This window comes from Meles meles, chromosome 7, assembly GCF_922984935.1.
Source record: "Meles meles chromosome 7, mMelMel3.1 paternal haplotype, whole genome shotgun sequence".
Lineage (NCBI taxonomy): Eukaryota > Metazoa > Chordata > Mammalia > Carnivora > Mustelidae > Meles > Meles meles.
In genome coordinates this window covers 78,784,630-78,794,002 of record NC_060072.1, presented here as the reverse complement: position 1 = coordinate 78,794,002, position 9,373 = coordinate 78,784,630, and the positions used below count along the sequence as shown (strand labels likewise).

Sequence of the window (9,373 nt, the reverse complement as noted above, 5' to 3'; positions counted from 1 at the left end):
CCCAAGGTTGTGCCTGGGCCAGCTGAACCTCCACCTGTCTTCTCACTCCCTGCGGCTGTTGTGAAGCCCTCTGTACCTTCTGCGGTCCCTGACACAACAACGGGGAAACGTGTTACTTCGAGACGGGCAGGATTCTGCATATCCCTCTTCCCGGACAGGACCGAAGTCAGGCTTCCCACACCCCAGCAGCTTTCAAGGACTCCTAGGGTGTCTGCAGCTACATAGCTACTATCCGTCCCACACCACCCACAGCTCAATCGTGAGTTCGCCCTGTGTCACGTTCAATGCCACCACATAGGTGCTCAAGGGCCAATCCTGACTTGTCTGATTTCCCTGCGCTTGGCTCTCCTGGGCTAGGCTCCATGGGCGTGCTGTGTTCTTTACCTCCTCTGGTGGCTGCAGTCAGGCTGCCGGTTCCTCCTGAAAAGAGACAGCACACTCCACATTACCCTGGGCAGAAATCAGTGCATTTGCTCTGACAGAAGCCCTCCCCGGCAGGCGCGATGAGGGCTCCCGCTGTGCAGTCGGGGCTCAGGGGCCTGCTCCGTGTCACCCAGGAAGTGGGCCGCAGATCCAGGAGCCGAACCCTGCCAGCCTCACCCTGGACTCTCGACTCTCACGCTGTTCCCCAGGCACGTGTGCTAAGGGAGCCATGTTCGACGGTTTCCAATCGGCCCTAGGGGGAGGCTCTCTTTGGGAAAGGGCCGTACACGTCCAGAAAGGACACCTGACACAGCAAACCCAAAGAAACCATCAGCTTTTCCTCAACAGAGGGAAAAGCCCCGCGTCAAATTGCTACTCCCCTCGTAGCGTAGCATGGACCAGGAGCGAAAGCTTCCGGGTGGCACTCCTTTGTGGACCAAACCCTGAGGGGCCCTGCTCCAAGCCCCTCTCCCTACGACCGCCTGCCTGCCTCAAGGCCTAGCTGATGCCCCTGTCATCGTGCCCCAAGAACGCTGGCCCCGATTTGGGAACCTAGACACTAAACGCTCAGTCCCCTCGCCCTTCAGCAAATTCCCGAGTCTAACTCGAAGCACAACAAGTTGCGGATGTTGGGCTGCTGCAGATTCCATCTTTTCCCCTACCAAAGGCTCATGTGCTGGCCACGTTCTGCCCAGAAGTATCTGCCCCCTAAATCTGACGGCAGGACATCTGCGAGGCCAACACAAAGGTAGCTAAACATCATTGGGCCGTGGGTCCACAGATCAACACACAAAGGCAAGTCCCCCTGGGTGTACTAAAGAGAGGATGCCTCGTGGTCCGGGACGGACTTTTGGTTCCTGCCGAAAGCGACCGGAACTCCTGAGGGCTTTTAAGGAGTGGAGAGACAGGGTGGCAAGCTGAATTTGGGGAAGTCCCCTGTGGTGGGTTCCCGACTGAGGGTTTGTCGGGGGGACCGGACCCGGCGAAAGCCTGCAAATGGTCCCAAGTGTGACAGGCTTCGCGGCCTTCGACTGCTTCTTCCCACCATTTGCTGGGCTCCTCTAGCACAGTGTCGGATTCTAGGCACGGGGGCCGCGACACTGGCATTTCTGCAAAGTTCCCTGGAGAGGGGAGATGCTGTTGGTCTGGGAACCACTCTTTGAACAGCTCTGGCTTCGAGGAAGGTGAGCTACGTAGGACGACTGCAGCTATTAGGTGGCACACGTGGACCAGCTGAGCGAGGCCACGGGCAGGCGGGACCGCGAGCAGAGGAAACTGGACTGCCGTTTCAAGTTACTGCCTCGCTCCCGACGGGGCAGCGTGAACACACGACTGTTGGCTTTGACTCCAAATCAGCTCTACCTGCGCAACGGCCCTCACGTTTCTGTTCTTGAAACCCACGGTACCACCAGTGCCGTCCAGGGCGCACAAGGACCAGCACGCCGTCATCGGGTTCTCACAGATGCATGCCCTATCGCACAGATCCCACCACTGTGGAGCCGTGCCAGAGGAGGCCAGAAGGGCTTTCGCGGTTCTAATCTGGTCTCTACCTCTCCTGAGACCTTTCATTGCTTGCTTCCTTCTGGGAGGCAAGACGCCCATTGGCCACGCTCTCAATGGGATTTGAGTCCCATCGTTTAGCTTCAGGCATCATTTGAAAGTTGATGTCATGGACATCAAAGAAGTGCCATCGACCAGGGCAATCGCTCCTTTTGACATGTTACTGAAGTTCATCCCAACGCCATCAGCTCCCTTGGCACCCCTCCTATCCAAGACTCTCCAAGGGGTCCTGGCGTGAAATCCAGGACGACTGGGACAGGGACGCTATGGAAGACATGGCCTTTCAATCGCTTCTTGGTCTCGCCTCCTCTGAAGCCTGTGTCCCTTGGGCCTTTCTCTTCAGGGTCAAGAGAACGACCGCAACGACCACAGCATCAAGAGCAAGCACAAAAGACGGAAAAACCTGCTGAAAACGGGGGTACGTGCTATCACCAGTCGAGGTAACCGGCCAGATGTCTGTTAGTCTGGACGCTATTGTACTGAGCAGCACCGCCTGAAACCAGGTGCTTAGGCGTCCAAGGGCTCCGTTGTTGGGAACTGGCTTTACCTGGTATGGGGCCATGGCCGGTGGTGAAGGCGGGGCCCACTCCAGGGCTGCCTAGGCTGCCAGCATTGACGGTCGTGGAAACTGGACGTCCAGCAACACCTGAGAAAACCGGAGAATGAACTTGTCATTTCAAACACACTTGCCCTTGACTCCCAAAGGGGAATGTACCTCTCCCGCCAGTTCCCCCCAGAGAAAAGGGAAGCGACTTTCTTCTAGCGACTTTCCGTCCAGACTGCCCTAAGATTTTGTTCTAATATAACTTTCCTCCACTTTTTGTTATCCTCCTTGCTACTTCCTTCTTGGGGTGGTTGCTGCTTTCCTTGCCACACTCATGCTTTCCACATCTCAAACTGGGTCAGGCTAGGTCTTCCTCTATCGGTCTCCATGACGTTGCCTCCAAAGAAATGGAACCTTCGCCCCCATCACGATACCCCTCAGGGAAGCTAGGAACAATGATGAAATGACAGGACGGAGCTCATGGTACCCTTCCACTTAAAACACCTACGAGACCAAAATATATCCTCAGACAGAGGCACCTTTTTCTCTTATCCTAGGCCACCTTTTCATTTATTTATTTATTTATTTATTTATTTATTTATTTATTTATTTATTTATTTTACATGTGGCGGGTGAAGTTACCGAGTTCTGTCAGAGAGATGATATTCATGTGAGGTGAGATGGAGGAAAGACAAAGGCGACCCCCTACTTAAGACCGTCCCTCTGATCCGGTCCAAACCAAGTGAGATTTAAGTCTTTGGGGAGAACGTTTGAAATCCATAGGCAAAGCTCCTTCAATTCCTTGTTTGCCGGGTTTTCTCCAAAGCCATACTCTCATACAAATTCTAACTCAACAACCCAAAGTTCCACATAACCTTCAGTCTTAGACTATTTCTCTTCTTTATTTTTTTCTTGGCCCACAAGAAGTTTTGACATAATATACGAACCTGTAGTGGAACGTTCAGTCTGGGGACCTCGAGCTGTTCCTGAAAAGACAGAAAGAAATGAGGAGCCACTTGGGGACTCAGTCGGTTAAGCCTCTGTGTTAAGGCTCTGCTCATGATCTCAGGGTTCTGGGATGAAACCCGGGGTTGGGCTCCGAGCTGGGTGTGGAGACTGTTTCCGATGCACCCTGCCCCTCTCCCTCTGCCCCTCTTGCTCCGTCCCCACAAAGGGAAAACAACAAAACAAAAACCAAACTAAACAAAACAACAACAACAAAAAAACAAACGAGAGAACAGAATTGGCCTCAGGAAAAAGAAGGGATTTCTGCAAGATGGCTCTGGTCACTGACAAGGCTGGGACAGAAATCCAAGTCATCCAGTCCCTCGGACCGAAACTCATAGGGCATTTTCAGGCAATGCCACCCCTGCGCATCATGAACCGCCTCTTGTCGTTTTTGTAGCACCCAGGCTTCCTAGTGATGGAAACGTCGTACTTGAGACCAGAGAACCAGAGAAGAGAACATCACGCCAGTACTACCGTGTCCTTCTTCGAATGCTTCACACCATCTCTAGGATACATGTGTTAAGGAGTGTCAGAGAAGGTGGATGTGAGCATTCTCAAAGGTAGTGTCAAGCTTTAATTGACAAGACCTGCCCAGGCCGGGCCAGGCACACTCCACCAACAGACCAATACACATCGCATCTTCTCCCACTGATCACAAGCTCACAGGATGTGGAATGGACACGTCTTGCTCATCGGCATGTGAGGGTCAAGGAGAAAGACTCTTTGACCCTGAACCCAAGAGACTCTCAAGAGGACAAGGATGCAGCAGGATAGGCCCTGATCCTCCCGACCATTTCGGTGCAGATTCCATTTCCCAGGAGAAAGTTCAACTTTGGGGCATTTCACTGATTCTCCTCTGAGCTCCTTCCAATTGGACACAACAACCCTTCAATCAAGGCAGCATGATCCCGTGGGACACAATCAACTCTTCTGCAAAATGGCCCCATCGAAACGGGCTCTGATCCACACAGGGTGAAGGGGAACACGGTGCCTCACCACAGATGGTAGAGGACACACTGCAAATGTCTGGAGCGTATCAGTGGGAAAACACACGTCGAGGGCTTTCCTGATGATGGATGGGGATAACGAGGCAACGGGCTCCCCTTTTCTCTCTCTCTCTCTCTCTCTCTCTCTTTCTGTTTGGTGTTTTGGAGATGGGGATCGCAGGGACCCATCTTGAATCTGGGCCCTCAAGTCTCTCGAAACCCGTCACACATTGGAGTCCAATTAATTTTCTAGCTACTACGATGGCGTCAGGATCCCTTGAAGGATCCCTTTCGTTTGTACGGAAACCGACACTATTTGGCCATTCTTGCTGTGCACGTTCTCGTGTTCTTCAATAGAAATGCCTGCAAGGGCAGCTTCAGGAGGATCCCTGACGTGCTCCCTAACACACATGAGATTTCGGACCGCAGAGCTTGCCCTGTGGGCAAGATACCACACCCCGGAGAAAAATACCCCCGAAAGGTGATTTTAACCTAGGAAGTACTGTGCTTCCGCTTCCTCGAAAGCCTCCAGCTCCTTGGCTAAAATCGAAACTCATGTCCACAGTGGATGATGCTCCCTCCAAAGGTTAGTGGCCATAGAGGGCCTTTGACTGTGTACTTCCTGGGTCTCACACTAGGCGGCACTAGCACAGGGCGTCTGTGCGCAGGTCCCATAAGGGAAGGGTATGTCCTTCCCCCTCCACGAAGGAGAAAACTGATGGCGGAGGCGTGCGAAGCCTTCCGCGAGGGTCGGACAGCTGGGAAGGAGAACAGAAGGGATTCCACTTCCTTCGTTTTCAGCCTCGACAGCATACCTACCCTGATGCACTTCCTTCCCTTCAGTCACGGATGCTCTCTTAGAATAAACTCCCGCTGCCCACAGAATTCCTACAGAACCTCTCGCTGTGCCCTTCTGAGACTCTGACTTTTGGAGAAGAGGCGAAATGCACTTGAAGACCTCACATCGTTATGTCCCAGAAATCCCCCTGTGACTTACACAAGCCTTGGCCTCGGAAAGACATTCTCAACTCACTCCCACCTGCCTTTCAGTGCTTGGGACTCCAGGGGTCTCACCGCATGGCCATCCCCTGCTCCCACTCCAAACCGACACCAACTCTCTACCAGGAGCTTTGGTGGAGCACAACACACGGGGTTGCCCTCTGCTTTCAAAGCACTTGCCGTACAGTGGCTCGTGGAACAGCCTCACGCACGTGTTCCTGTCTGGCCTCAGCTCTCACTTGGAGCCAGACGGGCAAAGTATGACCCCATGCCCATCCAGACTCAGGCTCAGCGGTCCAGAGGCAGGAATCTGGCGATTCAGACCACACGCCGCTCCGCTATCCATCACGTCTGCGCGGAGGCCCGAGAAACACTGCCCAGAAGAAGCCCACACAAACCAGGACAAGAGGACGGGCACTACCAACTGACTAGGAACCCCGCCCTCAGAAGCCACCGGCAGCTTCCCGCCCGTCAGGAAGAAGATGCTTTCCACCTTCTATTTCCATACCTGCGCTGTCTCCCAAGGTTGTGCCTGGGCCAGCTGAACCTCCACCTGTCTTCTCACTCCCTGCGGCTGTTGTGAAGCCCTCTGTACCTTCTGCGGTCCCTGACACAACAACGGGGAAACGTGTTACTTCGAGACGGGCAGGATTCTGCATATCCCTCTTCCCGGACAGGACCGAAGTCAGGCTTCCCACACCCCAGCAGCTTTCAAGGACTCCTAGGGTGTCTGCAGCTACATAGCTACTATCCGTCCCACACCACCCACAGCTCAATCGTGAGTTCGCCCTGTGTCACGTTCAATGCCACCACATAGGTGCTCAAGGGCCAATCCTGACTTGTCTGATTTCCCTGCGCTTGGCGCTCCTGGGCTAGGCTCCATGGGCGTGCTGTGTTCTTTACCTCCTCTGGTGGCTGCAGTCAGGCTGCCGGTTCCTCCTGAAAAGAGACAGCACACTCCACATTACCCTGGGCAGAAATCAGTGCATTTGCTCTGACAGAAGCCCTCCCCGGCAGGCGCGATGAGGGCTCCCGCTGTGCAGTCGGGGCTCAGGGGCCTGCTCCGTGTCACCCAGGTAGTGGGCCGCAGATCCAGGAGCCGAACCCTGCCAGCCTCACCCTGGACTTTCGACTCTCACGCTGTTCCCCAGGGCACGTGTGCTAAGGGAGCCATGTTCGACGGTTTCCAATCGGCCCTAGGGGGAGGCTCTCTTTGGGAAAGGGCCGTACACGTCCAGAAAGGACACCTGACACAGCAAACCCAAAGAAACCATCAGCTTTTCCTCAACAGAGGGAAAAGCCCCGCGTCAAATTGCTACTCCCCTCGTAGCGTAGCATGGACCAGGAGCGAAAGCTTCCGGGTGGCACTCCTCTGTGGACCAAACCCTGAGGGGCCCTGCTCCAAGCCCCTCTCCCTACGACCGCCTGCCTGCCTCAAGGCCTAGCTGATGCCCCTGTCATCGTGCCCCAAGAACGCTGGCCCCGATTTGGGAACCTAGACACTAAACGCTCAGTCCCCTCGCCCTTCAGCAAATTCCCGAGTCTAACTCGAAGCACAAGTTGCGGATGTTGGGCTGCTGCAGATTCCATCTTTTCCCCTACCAAAGGCTCATGTGCTGGCCACGTTCTGCCCAGAAGTATCTGCCCCCTAAATCTGACGGCAGGACATCTGCGAGGCCAACACAAAGGTAGCTAAACATCATTGGGCCGTGGGTCCACAGATCAACACACAAAGGCAAGTCCCCCTGGGTGTACTAAAGAGAGGATGCCTCGTGGTCCGGGACGGACTTTTGGTTCCTGCCGAAAGCGACCGGAACTCCTGAGGGCTTTTAAGGAGTGGAGAGACAGGGTGGCAAGCTGAATTTGGGGAAGTCCCCTGTGGTGGGTTCCCGACTGAGGGTTTGTCGGGGGGACCGGACCCGGCGAAAGCCTGCAAATGGTCCCAAGTGTGACAGGCTTCGCGGCCTTCGACTGCTTCTTCCCACCATTTGCTGGGCTCCTCTAGCACAGTGTCGGATTCTAGGCACGGGGGCCGCGACACTGGCATTTCTGCAAAGTTCCCTGGAGAGGGGAGATGCTGTTGGTCTGGGAACCACTCTTTGAACAGCTCTGGCTTCGAGGAAGGTGAGCTACGTAGGACGACTGCAGCTATTAGGTGGCACACGTGGACCAGCTGAGCGAGGCCACGGGCAGGCGGGACCGCGAGCAGAGGAAACTGGACTGCCGTTTCAAGTTACTGCCTCGCTCCCGACGGGGCAGCGTGAACACACGACTGTTGGCTTTGACTCCAAATCAGCTCTACCTGCGCAACGGCCCTCACGTTTCTGTTCTTGAAACCCACGGTACCACCAGTGCCGTCCAGGGCGCACAAGGACCAGCACGCCGTCATCGGGTTCTCACAGATGCATGCCCTATCGCACAGATCCCACCACTGTGGAGCCGTGCCAGAGGAGGCCAGAAGGGCTTTCGCGGTTCTAATCTGGTCTCTACCTCTCCTGAGACCTTTCATTGCTTGCTTCCTTCTGGGAGGCAAGACGCCCATTGGCCACGCTCTCAATGGGATTTGAGTCCCATCGTTTAGCTTCAGGCATCATTTGAAAGTTGATGTCATGGACATCAAAGAAGTGCCATCGACCAGGGCAATCGCTCCTTTTGACATGTTACTGAAGTTCATCCCAACGCCATCAGCTCCCTTGGCACCCCTCCTATCCAAGACTCTCCAAGGGGTCCTGGCGTGAAATCCAGGACGACTGGGACAGGGACGCTATGGAAGACATGGCCTTTCAATCGCTTCTTGGTCTCGCCTCCTCTGAAGCCTGTGTCCCTTGGGCCTTTCTCTTCAGGGTCAAGAGAACGACCGCAACGACCACAGCATCAAGAGCAAGCACAAAAGACGGAAAAACCTGCTGAAAACGGGGGTACGTGCTATCACCAGTCGAGGTAACCGGCCAGATGTCTGTTAGTCTGGACGCTATTGTACTGAGCAGCACCGCCTGAAACCAGGTGCTTAGGCGTCCAAGGGCTCCGTTGTTGGGAACTGGCTTTACCTGGTATGGGGCCATGGCCGGTGGTGAAGGCGGGGCCCACTCCAGGGCTGCCTAGGCTGCCAGCATTGACGGTCGTGGAAACTGGACGTCCAGCAACACCTGAGAAAACCGGAGAATGAACTTGTCATTTCAAACACACTTGCCCTTGACTCCCAAAGGGGAATGTACCTCTCCCGCCAGTTCCCCCCAGAGAAAAGGGAAGCGACTTTCTTCTAGCGACTTTCCGTCCAGACTGCCCTAAGATTTTGTTCTAATATAACTTTCCTCCACTTTTTGTTATCCTCCTTGCTACTTCCTTCTTGGGGTGGTTGCTGCTTTCCTTGCCACACTCATGCTTTCCACATCTCAAACTGGGTCAGGCTAGGTCTTCCTCTATCGGTCTCCATGACGTTGCCTCCAAAGAAATGGAACCTTCGCCCCCATCACGATACCCCTCAGGGAAGCTAGGAACAATGATGAAATGACAGGACGGAGCTCATGGTACCCTTCCACTTAAAACACCTACGAGACCAAAATATATCCTCAGACAGAGGCACCTTTTTCTCTTATCCTAGGCCACCTCTTCATTCATTCATTCATTCATTCATTCATTCATTTATTTATTTATTTATCTATTTATTTATTTTACATGTGGCGGGTGAAGTTACCGAGTTCTGTCAGAGAGATGATATTCATGTGAGGTGAGATGGAAGAAAGACAAAGGCGAACCCCTACTTAAGACCGTCCCTCTGATCTGGTCCAAACCAAGTGAGATTTAAGTCTTTGGGGAGAACGTTTGAAATCCATAGGCAAAGCTCCTTCAATTC

At 54.1% G+C, this 9,373-nt stretch overlaps 2 long non-coding RNA genes across 2 annotated transcripts; both read right to left on the bottom strand.

Moving 5' to 3' along the window:
• On the bottom strand, positions 1–2,626 carry LOC123945989. The gene is made up of 3 exons (XR_006819557.1): positions 2,531–2,626; positions 385–420; positions 1–88 (listed from the first exon to the last, which is right to left on the bottom strand). It is a non-coding gene; the product is annotated as an uncharacterized LOC123945989 (long non-coding RNA).
• A 3,413-nt stretch (positions 2,627–6,039) lies between these two features.
• Positions 6,040–8,663, bottom strand: LOC123945988. Its single transcript, XR_006819556.1, has 3 exons — positions 8,568–8,663; positions 6,424–6,459; positions 6,040–6,127 (listed from the first exon to the last, which is right to left on the bottom strand). It is a non-coding gene; the product is annotated as an uncharacterized LOC123945988 (long non-coding RNA).
• Between the last annotated feature and the right edge of the window lie 710 nt (positions 8,664–9,373).